The 14,296-nt window shown below is 43.1% G+C and overlaps 1 long non-coding RNA gene across 1 annotated transcript in view; it reads right to left on the bottom strand.

The window, feature by feature from the left end:
* Positions 1-623: 623 nt before the first annotated feature.
* LOC136400712 (uncharacterized) overlaps positions 624-14,296 on the bottom strand; it is an 87,596-nt gene continuing 73,923 nt past the window's right edge. Inside the window, exons 2-3 of the long non-coding RNA XR_010750365.1 lie at positions 5,786-5,996; positions 624-1,188 (exon numbers count right to left, since the gene is read on the bottom strand). This is a non-coding gene — a long non-coding RNA (uncharacterized lncRNA). The remainder of the gene's footprint in view (positions 1,189-5,785; positions 5,997-14,296) is intronic.

The following is a 14,296-nucleotide window of genomic DNA, read 5'->3' as shown; positions in this document are numbered from 1 at the left end:
GGGATCCACCCAACAACCTCCATCTGGGGCTGATGTTCTGCCCATCTGGGGCCATGCTCACAACCGAGCTAATTTTAGTGTCTGAGGTGGTGGTTCCACAAAGCCATCCTCAGCACCTGGGCCAGTGTGCTTGAACCAATCAAGCTATGACTGTGGGTTAGGGTTAGGGTTAGGGTTAGGGAGAGAGAGAAAGAGAGAGAGAAGGTAGAGGGGGAGGGGTGGAGAAGCAGATAGTCACTTCTCCTGTGTGCCCTGACTGAGGATCAAACCCTGGACATCCGCAAGCCAGGCCAATGCTCTACCATTGAATCAACCAGGCAGGGACAAATAAAATCTTAAAAAAAAAAAGAAGTCACTATATATAGCACCTGAAATTCTTCCATAGGTGCCAAAAGCTACACCACTAGCTTTCCCAATAAATTCTCCCATTTTTGCTTAAGCTCATCAGAAATAGCTAAAATATTAGCCATCTTTGGCTACTCACTTCCTATCCCTCAGGCTGGAGTTCCCTGCCCATATAAAAAAACCCTATTCTCTTTGTGTGTGTGTGTGTGTGTGTGTGTGTGTGTGTGTGTGTGTGTGTCTGACAGAGAGAGACAGAAGTGTTGGAATCCATGGGAGTCTGAAAAGACCAGAGTAACAGGCTTTATTGAAAGGAAGAAAGGAACCCTGCCGGGCACTTCTCCAGGGAGAAGGGCACTGGTTACAGACTATGAGTGAATTTTTATAGGGTTTGGGAGAGCCTGCGGGGGTACTGAGTCAAAAGTTCTGGTATGTTCCCTTTTACGGTTTTAGGATTTCAGCTTTCTGGAATGCTTCACCTTGGGCGGTTGATCAGCTTTCTGGAACTCTTCTGCCTCAGGGGCAATTATCCAGTAAGTAAGGGTGAGGTCAGGCAGCCAGGTGGGACAACCAAAGGGCAGTTGGAAGTTCTGGTAAATTCATGTATCTATCATTTCTCCACTCTGTGGTGTGATAAAAAGGAAAAGAGGTTGGGGGAAGGGAAAGGGTATGGGGTTCAGGAAGGAGGTTTGTCTCGGGCCGGCCATCTTCTGGAGCTACTTCCTGCTGTTATCCCTATTGGGGGCCTCCTTCGTGAACCCCTCCCTGGGGCAGTGTGAGTAGGAGTTGTAAAAGCATTTGATTGTAGGTAATCCTGGAGATTTCTCTCATTCGAGCCTGCAGGAACTTGATAAAGAAAGGGGCAAGCATTAAAATTAGGCACAGAATTAGGATTGGCCCTATAATTGGTGCTAGCATTGAGAACAAGGGATTTTTCCACCATTGTGTGGAGTAGAGGTGTATTTATAGGGCTCCAGATTTTTCTGTTTCGCGAGGGCAGGTTTCAGGGTTGATATGTAGGGTTAGGTAGATTTTTCCAATTTTCAGATTGGTGAAGGTCTGCATGCAGTTTTGTAAGAAACTAGTGAACAAACGTAAGAGGTAGGGTCCAAAAATTAGAAAAATAAATAGAAGAGTGAGTGGACCAATGAAAGGCAATAGTCAAGACACTCAGTTTGTGTGAAACCACTTGTTCCATGACTCGGTTTGTTTTTTATGAATTCACTGGGCTTGAGAGAGAGAGAGAGAGTAGGAATAAGACAAGGAAGTGGCCAGTCCCCCTGCCCCTAGACCTATTTTTATAGAAATTTTTAAAGCAACAAGAGGAATTACCTGTATAGCTCGTTTGGTCCTTAGACTGACGGGTAGTGTATTAGGAACTGGAAGAGGCTCATGGGGTGAGATTAGGTTGATATTTGGGGTGAGATAGATTAGGGTACAAGTTTTTGTCCAATTAGTAGAGAGACACATATAGGTGTTGGTCCCACACAAGTAGAAAATCTTTGATTGAGTGAAGCAGGTTGAGAGGTAAATAGAGAATAGAAGGACAAGGGGTCAGTTTCACTTCTCTGTTTCTGAGCTCCAGATGGTCAGGGTGGAGGAAAGAGCTGCCCTAATAAGTGGGGAGAGTAGAGGATTGTTAGCTAGGGTGACTAATTAAACATTCTTCGAAAACCAGTTTTCTGACTGTACAAAATTTTTTTCTCAGTACAAACTTCCTACAACGTGCACAAACCTTCTACAACTTACATAAACCTTCAGCTTTCATGTACTTTCTTATTCAGAAATAACTGGCCTTCATAACAACTTGCTTTTCCTTTTTCTTTCAAAAGTATTTGCATACCTTGTACCTTCTATTATCAAAACCATACAATTCCTTTCTAGTCAGGATTCTTGGTTTTAAAAATCTTAACCTTTAGTGACAATTAAGTTGGCTTTTGTTTTACCCTAGTTTCCCTTTTCCCAAAGACTGATATAAAGAAGTCCTTAGTGAGTTTTTCATACATTTGCTGTACGTAGACCAACCAGCTTCCAGTTTGTGGTTAGAGTAAGGTATGCTGTTTTTCTATTTTAGCAACAGTGGGAGTTGTCAGGATCACAGTGTGTGGACCTGTCCATGTGAAAGTAAGTCCTTGGGTGAGGTAATGCTGGAAGCGCCTCTTGGACAGTCTTTGAACAGTTTGCTGAGTAACCTATAAATCCTGCAATTACTTAGGGAAAGAGTGGTTACATTTCTACACTTTGCAGTTAAAGTTTAAGTCCTAGTGGTCACTGCTTCTAGCTGGAATTAGCAGCAGGTCCCAGCCTACAATAGGCATGGGGCATTGAGATAAGAGGAATAAAGGAGACACTCTACATTAAATAAAGCAATAAAATCAGACTGTCAATACCCACAGTAGAGATCTTTGAGGGATAAATAAAACTCAAATATTCAGGCAAGGCATAGTAGATGGCCCTTGTGTTTACAAGAAATGAGATCAGTTTATCTGCTACTTGGAAGAAATACCTTAGGCTCGTGAACGATGTCCTTGGGCCTTCAGTGGCAATTCTTAGTATGTTGGGCAAGGTCAGGTCACAGGTAGCTGGAGTAGGGCTAGAAGAGACTGAATCCTCCCTCCATGAGCAAGGAGGCAGCTTACCTTCTCATGTCCCTCTTTCCACAGCAGAGATGTGTCCCTTGCTGGGGCCGGGAAGTGGAGTTCAGTTCAATGACTTTTCTTTCCACTCTGGAGCAGGGCCCTGATGGAATCCTATGAAGCCCTTTAGGGAGCTGGAGCCTTTAAGAGCATATGGCAAAAGCTGGTATTACCTGACCTCTTTTGGGCCTTATTTGCCTTTTCTGTTACTCCCTTGGCCATTATAGACCTTAAAAGCCATGCTCAGAAGATCTCACTGAGGGGCTTGACTAAGAGCAAAATTGGGAATCCAGTGTCTAAAGAAGCATCCAGTGTCTATTAGACTGAGGAAAGAAAGGATTTGATTTGCAGTGGTAGGTGGTTGGAGACTGTGGAGGGCTGAGTTTGATGTAGGGTGAGACCTCAGGTGGTGGGGGTTAAGGCGATGCCCAGATAGACTATGGACTAAGAGTGAAGTTGAGCCTTAGCAGAGAAGACATGATATCCCTTCATGACAAGGAAGTTAAGAAGGGTGGCGGTGTGTCTCCTTGAGGCAGGCGGGGGGAGGGGGCTGCAGAGAAGTAGGTTATTTACATATTATAAGAGAGTACTAGTTTTGAGATTGCATGCTGCTAAATCCTGAGCTAGTGCCTGCCCAAACAGGTGTTTTTGATCCCCTGGGGTAAGACAGTCCACGTAAGTTGCTGGGCTGTATTAGTATCCAGGTCAGTCCAAAAAACCCAAACAAACAGGAAGTAAGAGTCAGGGTGTAGAGGAATGGTAAAGAAGGCATTCTTGAGGTCTAGGACCGTGAAGTGAGTGGTGTTTGAGAAAATGTGTGACAGTAACTTGTAGAGATTAGGGACTACTGGATAGAGAGGAATTACTGCCTCATTGATTAGGTGTAAGTCTGGTACGAGGTGATAAGCTCCTGAAGGTTTTTGAACAGGAAGGGTGGGGGTATTGCAGGGAGAGTCCATGGAGATGAGTAAACCTTGATTTAAGAGGTGGGTAATTATTGGTTTAAGGCCTTAGAAACAGACAGAGTTACACATTAAACAAAGACTTCAGATATACATTATGAATTAAGGACTTTATTTTTTTTTTTATTTTTTATTTTTTTATTTTTATTTTTTCCATTTTTCTGAAGCTGGAAACGGGGAGAGACAGTCAGACAGACTCCCGCATGCGCCCGACCGGGATCCACCCGGCACGCCCACCATGGGGCGACGCTCTGCCCACCAGGGGGCGATGCTCTGCCCATCCTGGGCGTCGCCATATTGCGACCAGAGCCACTCTAGCGCCTGGGGCAGAGGCCACAGAGCCATCCCCAGCGCCCGGGCCATCTTTGCTCCAATGGAGCCTTGGCTGCGGGAGGGGAAGAGAGAGACAGAGAGGAAAGTGCGGCGGAGGGGTGGAGAAGCAGATGGGCGCTTCTCCTGTGTGCCCTGGCCGGGAATCGAACCCGGGTCCTCCGCACGCTAGGCCGACGCTCTACCGCTGAGCCAACCGGCCAGGGCGAATTAAGGAATTTAAATGAGCATGCTTTACTTGTTTGAATTCAAATTATATTAGAGATATTTTCTGACAAACAAAGAGACAAGATGGATTACTTACTCACATAGCTCAATATACAACTTTGTTTTTTTAAGCTTTTCGAGATGGCAAGGAGTTGTCAGCATAGAGGGGAGGAAGAGAGAAAGCAGACAGATGGACAGTGTGAACAGCTGGATGGAAAGAAGGAGGGTCAGAATATGCAGGAGGAGGAGGAGGTTGAGGTGTTAGTGGTGGCGCCATGTGGTTAGAGGAGTCAAAAAGACTTGGAGCTCTGAAGAGAGGAGAGGATGAGGGAAGAAGGGCATAGCTGTAGCCTGTGAGGAGGGGGGTTGGGGCGAGGAGAAGAAAGGCAGAGCCTGCAGTTTGTAAGGAGAGAGGAGGGGTTTAAGAACACAGTGGAGAAGGGAGGGGCCCCTGGCCAGCAGGGGAGGAGAAAGAGAGACTGGTATTTGCAGGTGAATGAGAAACAGGATTCTGCAAAGGGAGGGGGCTTTCTGGAGGGAAGAGATACAAGCAAAAGAGATTTGCAGACAGACCAGAGAGGGGTCCCGAGAGAGGGGCGCCCCCAGGGGGTCAGGCAGGAGGGGAAGAGAGTTGGGAGTCTGCGGAGAAGGAAAGATTAGGAGTGTAGGTTTTAGTTGAGGTTTCTTTGGTCAAAAACGACCTGCGTGTAGAACAAGTGGCACAGAAATTAAGGACAGGAGCGAAGGAGAAGAAAAGCCTGCACGTAAGGAATTTCAGAAGCCTTTCCCATCCGGTGGCAAAGATTATCTAGATCTCTCAGTATGTTGTAATCGAATGTCCCGTTTTCAGGCCAATGGGAGTCATTGTCTAATTTGTATTGGGGCCACACCGTGTTACAGAAGAAAATGAGTTTTTCTGGCTTAAGGTCAGAGAGGCCCAACTTAGTGAGGTTTTTTATGAGACATCTTAGAGGGGTCTGGTTGGAAGGCTTAGATTCTGAAGAGCCGTGGAGACAGGTGAGCAAGAGGGGGCATCCCCGCCTTTTGTCACTCTCCCAAGAGGAGAAAATCTCTGTGTGGGGGAGTCGTCCCTGATAGAGGTCGTCACCACCTGTCAGGGAGCTCCGAGGACAAGAAGTCCGAGACAGTGGAGAGGTTTGGCTAGGCACCTAGTCTTCCATGCAGTCTACTGAGACTGAGAGTCAAAGCCCTCCAAAGTTGAGGCGTGTCAGAGAAAACTGTCCGAACAGAGAAAATTTTGTGGAAAAGAGAAGCTGACCAGCGAAGGGGAAGGGAGAAACTCCTTACCTTCTGGTCCAGCAGGGGTTCAGGACAGGGACAGATCACCGGCCAATCAACCTACAATTACACGTCCAAACAGAATCAGGGAGTAAGCCCGGGACGAGCTGCCGCTGTCCATTGCTTCCCTGGTTGTAAGTTTGGACGGCAAAGAGGGATCGTCCAGGCAGTTAGTACCCTGTCCCGGGTTTCGGCACCAAATGTTGGAATCCATGGGAGTCTGAAAAGACCAGAGTAACAGGCTTTATTGAAAGGAAAAAAGGAACCTGCCAGGCACTTCTCCAGGGAGAAGGGCACCGGTTACAGACTATGAGTGAATTTTATAGGGCTTGGGAGAGCCTGCGGGGGTACTGAGTCAAAAGTTCTGTTATGTTCCCTTTTATGGTTTTAGTATTTCAGCTTTCTGGAATGCTCCTCCTTGGGCAGTTGATCAGCTTTCTGGAACTCTTCTGCCTCAGGGGCGATTATCCAGTAAGTAAGGGTGAGGTCAGGCAGCCAGGTGGAACAACCAAAGGGCAGTTGGAAGTTCTGGTAATTTCATCTATCTATCAAGAAGGACAGATAGGGACAGACAGACAGACAGGAAGAGACAGAGATGAGAAGCATCAACTCTTTGCTATGGCACCTTAGTTGTTCATTGATTTCCTTCACACATGTGCCCTGACAGGGGGAGCCACAGCAGACCAAGCGACCCCTTGCTCAAGCCAGTGACCTTGGGCTTCAAGCAGCCCTTGCTCAAGCCAGCGACCATGGGCTCATGTCTATGATCCCACACTCAAGCTAGCCAGATAAACTTAAACTCAAGCCAGGGTGACCTTGGTGTTTTGAACCTGGGTCCTCTGCATCCCAGTCTGATGCTCTATCCACTGCACCACCACCTGGTCAGGCAATAAGACCCTATTCTTTGATGTTATACACCTTTCAAGAGTCAACCTTCTTCACCTCCTCTCTCCCACCCTCAGCCTTCCTATCATATCTGCCACACCCACTTACCAAGACTCAACTTCCTCCAGGGTATATGCCCTGGCCCGTATTATGTCACAGTGAAAGATGTTGAGAAACCTTAAATAGAGGAACCCTGCCTAAACAATCCTGTGGGGGAAGGCTGGGGGAACAACAGAGCTGAGTTTTAAGAATTTAAGTATTTCTAGTGCTCCCCAATCTTGGACTTTCAACTTCGATTGTCTACACCAGTGTTTTCCAACCGCAAGTCTATGGATAGGTCCACCAGAAATTTGGAGCCAGTTCACAAAACAGTTAACCACCCTAATGTTGTATGAAGATTATAGATCTAATAATCAGTCAAATTTGCTTATGCTTGGATAATTTCTGTCTTAGCAGTCCCTGAAATAATTTTCCTATTTTCACTGGTCGCCAAGTATAAAAACATTGAAACCACTGGTCTACATGTTATATTTCAAGTTTATTTTATAATTTTTTATTATTGATTTTAGAGAGAGAAGAAGGGGGAAAGAGAGACAGAAACAGACAGAAACATTAATCTGTTCCTATATGTGCCTGACCAAGGATTGAACCCACAACCTCTGCATTTTGGGACAACACTTTAATCAAGCAAGCTATCTGGCTAGGGTTACTTATTTATTTATAATTTTTTATCCTACATACATCTTAGACAAATTTGAATCAACTTTACAAAATTAAAAAAATAAAGGCAAAGACAATTAAAAATTAAAGACAGGCCAAAACTCAAAAACTTCAGAGAAATGAATGTTTCAAGGAACCTGTGATAATAACTTGACATAATGAAGTGATAAATAATCTTGTTCCAAGTTTGTTGGTAGGTAAGACAAATAAAAATTACATAATTTTGAAGTAACTCCACATTAAAAATATATTTATTGACTACTGAATCAGTCTGCATTATGTTTGGATAAATATAAAAGAAAAAAGTAATAACTATGTTTCTTTTGAGGGTATAAAAAGTCTGCAAGTAGAGAAACCAGAGTTAGGGTGACACTTTTCTGGTGTTCAGGGACCTAAAATGCCTTATTGTTCAATACTCCTTTTCAAGTTGTAGCTATTACACTTTCATTCTAGGTAGACGTAGAGATGAAGAGTGGGAAGGGTAGTTCCCTTCTATCTTAAGGAGACTTCCAGGAAATCCCATATAATACTTCCACATACATTTAAATATCCCAAACTTAATCACATAAATATAGCCAGTCACAAAGGAATCTGAGAAATATCATCTTTTAGCTGGGGACTTGGCTACCTCAAATGAGATAATGAATGAGTGCTGAGGTAAGCAACTAGCAGTTTCTGCTATAAACAGTATGTGTCAAGTACCACAGTCCTTGCACTTAAGGAATTCACAACTATTAGTAAGGTACTAATAATCAACTGTAGCCTGACCAGGCGGTGGCGCAGCAGATGGAGCATCGGACTGGGATGCGGAAGACCCAGGTTCGAGACCCCGAGGTCACCAGCTTGAGCGTGGGCTCATCTGGTTTGAGCAAAAGCTCACCAGTTTGGACCCAAGGTCGCTGGCTCGAGCAAGGGGTCACTCGGTCTGCTGAAGGCCCACGGTCAAGGCACATTTGAGAAAGCAAGCAATGAACAACTAAGGTGTCGCAACGAAAAACTGATGATTGATGCTTCTCATCTCTCTCCGTTCCTGTCTGTCTGTCTCTATCTATCCCTCTCTCTGACTCTCTCTGTCCCTGTAAAAAAAAATCAACTGTATACAATTACTATTAGAAAAAACAGTTTGTAAAAATATGAACAAAGAATTATGGGAGAAGCCCTAGCTAAATAGCTCAGTTGGTTAGAGCATTGTCCTGAAGCACAGAGGTTGCTGGTTCAATCCCCAGTCAGGGCACATTCAAGAACAGATCTATGTTTCTGTTCCTTTCTCTCTCTCTCAAATCAATTTTAAAAAACAAACTAAGGAAAAATGAAGTAGCAATGAGCTTTGTCTAGAGAGATAGGGAAAGAGTCATAGAAGAGGTGATCATTGAGTTGGGCCTTAAACTTCTGCTTAAGAAATTTAGAGCAGAGGCAAAAGCATTCCAGGTGCAGGAAGGAGCACACACAAAGAGAAGCATTAAAACAGGTGGATTCTTCGAGGATCTTCATGACTTTTGTATTTCTTTAAAGAGGGTTGTCAGAGTCCTGTAAGGCTAAGCCTGACCAGGCGATGGCGCAGTGGATAGAGCATCGGACTGGGATGCTAAGGACCCAGTTTCGAGACCCCGAGGTCGCCAACTTGAGCGCGGGCTCATCTGGTTTGAGCAAAAAGCTCACCAGCTTGGACCCAAGGTCTCTGGCTCAAGCAAGGGGTTACTCAGTCTGCTGAAGTCCCATGGTCAGGGCACATATGAGAAAGCAATCAATGAACAACTAAGATGTCGTGATGTGCAACGAAAAACTAATGATTGATGCTTCTCATCTATCTGTTCCTGTCTGTCTGTCCCTGTCTATCCCTCACTCTGACTCTCTGTCTCTATAAAAAATAAAAATAAAAAAAATAAAAAATAAAAATAAAAAGATAAGGCTAAAAAGGTAGAATAAAATGTGGCGAAGGACCCAAAAGCCTTCACAGAAGGGAGTTGGTAATTCTGGAGGGAATGGAAAGCCTTGAAGGTTTATAAGCAGCGATATCATGGGATCAGATCCTTATGTTCAGAAGAGAACCGTGGAATGAAAGAAGTAATGAACAAAGGCAGAGGGGACATGGGAAGTAAAGCAACCAGGTACAGGGTGAGTTAACTGTTCAAGTGACTTGTGTTACGGACCTGAACTAGGCAGGGGAGCACATGGGAATGGGTTTTGAGAGACAAAAGTTGGCTGGTCACAGGTTGGAGGTGGAGGGTGAGGAAAAGGCAGAGGCAGCAAGAGGGCACTTAACCCCTCAGCGCCTCAGTGTCTTCTAATTCTCAAATCTTTTCTACCTCTTCCTTAAAGAAGGTGCTACCGCCTGACCAGGTGGTGGCTCAGTGGATAGAGCATCGGACTGGGATGCAGAGGACCTATGTTCGAGACCCCAAGGTCATCAGCTTGACCAGCTTGGACCCAAGGTCGCTGGCTTGAGCAAGGGGTTACTCAGTCTGCTGAAGGCCCGCGGTCAAGGAATATACGAGAAAGCAATAAAAAAAATTAAAAAAAAGGTGCTACCACATGCCTGGCACTGAAAATCCAGTGGTGGGCAGACAGATGTGCTTCCTGCCCTCATGGAACTCATGTCTCAGAGGGAGGGGGACAGGTTAACCAAGCCATTTAAACACAGTGTGAGGTCGGATATAGCCATGCCCTATGTGGAGGCAACGTTGAAAACAGGTGAATTGCACAGCATGGGAATTAGGGCATAGTCACTTAGACTCCCAAAGCTTCTTTAGGAGGTCCAAAGCCCTGTCTCCAGTCTCTAGGGGTATACATTATAGTCTAAGTCTAAGTCTTTAGTTAGTGAGGACATTTCTTCAAGCAGCTGAGAAGAATGTTCAGAGTCTATCTGGCCTAGAATAACACTCTATGATAGTGAGGATGTGGGCAGGTAAGAACTTTCCTTTCTTTCCTGTGCTGTAGGTGGAAATATGTAACTGGTGAGACCTTTCTGGAAGGCAGCTTAGCAATAAATATAAAATACCTCGGGAATATACATTCCCTTGACCCAGTGATTCTTCTAGAAATCTCTCTCAAAGAATAATTAAGGCCTGGCCTGTGGTGGCACAGTGGATAGAGCGTTGACCTGGAACACCGAGGTCACAAGGCACATATGATAAGCAATCAAGTAATGAACAACTAAAGTGAAGCAACTATGAGTTGAGACTGCTTGTTCCCCATCCCTCTCTCTCCTCTCTCTGTAAAATCAAGAAATAAAATCTTTAAAAATATAATAATTAAAGATGTAAGCAAAATGTTTATATTGGCAAAAATTAGACATGACCTTATTGTCTAACAGTTAAGAATTTGTCAAATTCAGCCATTAACACTCACCACAGTTGTTTTAACGTATATTTTGAATAACTATGTGAATAAATGAATTTTATTTTTATTATCAAGCAAATTATTTTGGTTAAGTTTTGACAGTATAGAAATTTAAGTCAAATGATTATGCATCCTATAAAAGCTCTGGAAAATAAAAGGAAGTTTCTGTTTAAGTTATAGTTTTCCTAAATTTTTAATACATATAACTCTTCAAAAACAGAGGCAGTGCTGCACACAAACTTCCTTCAAGAAATTATTTCACTTTTCAAATCAACCCCACAGAGGTAGTACATCGACTGTACTGTACTGAATTATAATCTGCACTTAGCCTGATCTGTGGTGGCACAGTGGATAGAGTACAGACCTGTGATGCAGAGGTCCCAGGTGCAAAACTCTGAGGTCTATGGCTTCAGTGCGGGCTCACCAGCTTGAGTGCAGAGTTGCCAGCTTGAGGGTGGGATCATCGATATAATCCCATGGTCACTGGCTTGAACCCAAAAGTTGTTGGTTTAAGCCCAAAAGTCACTGGCTTGAAGTCCAAGGTCACTGGCTTGAGAGCAATGTCCCTGGTTTGAGCAAGGAGTCACTAGCTTGGCTGGAGCTCCACCGTCAAGGTATGTATGAGACGCAATCAGTGAACAACTAAAGTTCTACAACTACGAGTTGATGCTTCCATATCTCTCCCTTCCTGTCTTTCTCTGTTTCTGTTGCAAAAAAAACCAAAAACCAAAAACTGCATTGTACATTCTATTTTCAGGTATTGAATTGGCATGTTTTTACAAAAGCCAATTATATTGATAATATAATTGAACTACAGTATACTATTTCAGTATATAAAGTACTTAAATCATTATATTCTTAGGGTAAAGAACAAATTAATGAAGTACATTACAAATATATTTGTGAAATTATGATACCTTGGGATACCAATAGACTAATACCTAGAAAGTCTAATAATCCAGAGAACCTAATAATCTTGCATGTTCTAAATCTGATTTATGCTTGGTTATTGAACTTTTACTGTATCATACAATTTTTTTTCTTTTTACAGACAGAGAGAGAGTCAGAGAGAGGGATAGACAGGAACGGAGAGAGATGAGAAGCATCAATCATTAGTTTTTCGTTGCAACACCTTAGTTGTTCACTGATTCCTTTCTCATATGTTCCTTGACCGTGGAGATACAGCAGACCGAGTAACCCCTTGCTTGAGCCAGCGACCTTGAGTCCAAGCTGGTGAGCTTTGCTCAAACCAGATGAGCCTGCGCTCAAGCTGGCGACCTCGGGGTCTCGAACCGGGGTCCTCCACATCCCAGTCCGACGCTCTATCCACTGTGCCACCGCCTGGTCAGGCTGTATCATACAAATTTGAAGCATGCCAAAGAAGAAAAGAATGTCAAGAAGAAAAGTAAAAAACAAAAATAAATTTGATCTTAACTTCACTGCTCAGAGACAATTCACTGTTGACACTTAGGTATAATCATTCCAGATGCTACTATATGCAAATATACTGAGAAAAATGAGAATGAAAAAAAGTGTGTGTTTGTGTGTGTGGGTGAGAAAGAGAAACCATTTCACAGAGAATTTAAATATCTACAAATAGCATTACAAAAATGAGATTATACTTTTCTTTGAAACAAAAGCATGGCATTTATCAGGAGGGAAAATTTGAAGAAATTCTTGAACTTTAAAAAATATTTCTTGACACCAAGAATACAGTTTCCTAAAATAGCCCTTTATTTACTTATTCATTTTAGAGAGGAGATAGAGATAGAGAGAGAGAGAGAAAGCGGGGAGGAGCAGGAAGCATCAACTCCCATATGTGCCTTGACCAGGCAAGCCCAGGGTTTTGAACCTGCGACATCAATGTTCCAGGTCGCCGCGTTATCCACTGCGCCACCAGAGGTCAGGCAAAAAATAGCCCTTTAAAATTAAGAAAAAAGAATAACATTGAAAATATCGAGTCATTTTAATAAATGTGTTTCAACTTTAGACAATACCTATTAACTTCCAGCCAAGAAACATGAGGAAATTACACACTTATGCTTTCTTCAATTTCCTTTCCCCTTGCCTCCCTCTTCTACTTTTTGTTGGTTGTGTCATTTTAACATAGGAAAGATTAATAATATTTACATTCCATTTTTCTTTTTTTACCATAATTCCCACAGTTGTCTGGTTGGTTCCTTTTAAAAATGGATCTGAGAAGAAAAAAAAAAATGGATCTGGAGCCTGACCAGGCGGTGGCGCAGAGGATAGAGCGTCGGACTGGGACACAACGAAAAACTGATGATTGAGGCTTCTCATCTCTCTCCGTTCCTGTCTGTCCCTATCTATCCTGCTCTCTGTCTCTGTAAAAAATAATAAATAAATAAATAAAAGGATAAAAAAAAATACATTTAAAAATGGATCTGGTGCTTGACCAGGTGGTGGCGCAGTGGATAGAGCGTCGGGTTGGGACACAAAGGACCCAGGTTCAAAACCCTGAGGTCACCAGTTTGAGCACAAGCTCATCTGGTTTGAGCAAGGTTCACCAGCTTAAACCCAAAGTCTCTGGTTAGAGCAAGGGGTCACTCGGTCTGCTGTAGCGCCCCCTCCCCAGTCAAGGCACATATGGGAAAGCAATCACTGAGAAACTAAGGTGTCGCAACAAAGAATTGATGCTTCTCATCTCTCTCTCTTCCAGTCTGTCTGTTCCTCTCTCTGTCTCTGTCACCAAAAATAAAAAGATAAAAAAATAAAATAAATAAATAAATAAACAAATGGATCTGGTGTTTTTACCATGACTTCATTCCTATTTTTGGAGCCATTCTTTTTATTGGTGGGATTTTATCAAGCAGTGTTTTGTTTTGTTTAATTATTTTCCATATAGGTCTCATGGATTCTCGCATGTTCAAAGAGTCTGTGTTTTTATACTTAAAGGGCAAGTTGGATAAAAATTCTTGGGACAGATCTCTCTCTAGACCTTACTCTGTTGTCTTCTGACATTGAGTGTTGCTTTGGGGGTAGCCTAAGGCTAACTGACATTTATTCCTTGTACATGAATGGCCTCTTCTACTTGGACACACTTAAAATTATTTATCTCTACATTCCAGCAACTTCACTAATATCTATTTAAACCATTGTGTTATTTAGGATACAAATTCAGACAGAAACTCAAAAAACAGTGGCTTTGAAAGAAAGAAATTCCCATTTAATGATACAAACTGATATAGCAGCAATGAGCTTATAAAATTGTCAGGGGTTCAGGCTCTTTCTATTTTGTGGCTTTAGCATCCCTAAGATTTCCTTGTCCACATAGACCAAGATGCATTTTCTAGCCAATAGGAAGGGGAAGAGATAAAAGGAGGAGCTCAACATTACTTCCCTTTAAGGATATACCCAGAAGTTGCACATTCTAATCTTTGGCTCAGATCCCATTGAACAGAACTTGGTCATATGACTCTACCTAGCTGCAAAAACAAAATTGGAAATATAGTCTTCATGGTGAACATATATCCATTTAATAATATTCTACTAGGATGGAAGAAGGGAGAACAAATATGGAGACAGTCTAGCAATCCTTGCTATGATCAATCTGTA

The sequence above is a fragment of the Saccopteryx leptura genome, chromosome 3 (assembly GCF_036850995.1).
Source record: "Saccopteryx leptura isolate mSacLep1 chromosome 3, mSacLep1_pri_phased_curated, whole genome shotgun sequence".
Lineage (NCBI taxonomy): Eukaryota > Metazoa > Chordata > Mammalia > Chiroptera > Emballonuridae > Saccopteryx > Saccopteryx leptura.
Note: the sequence above shows the minus strand (reverse complement) of the source record. Positions and strands in the feature narration are given on the sequence as shown.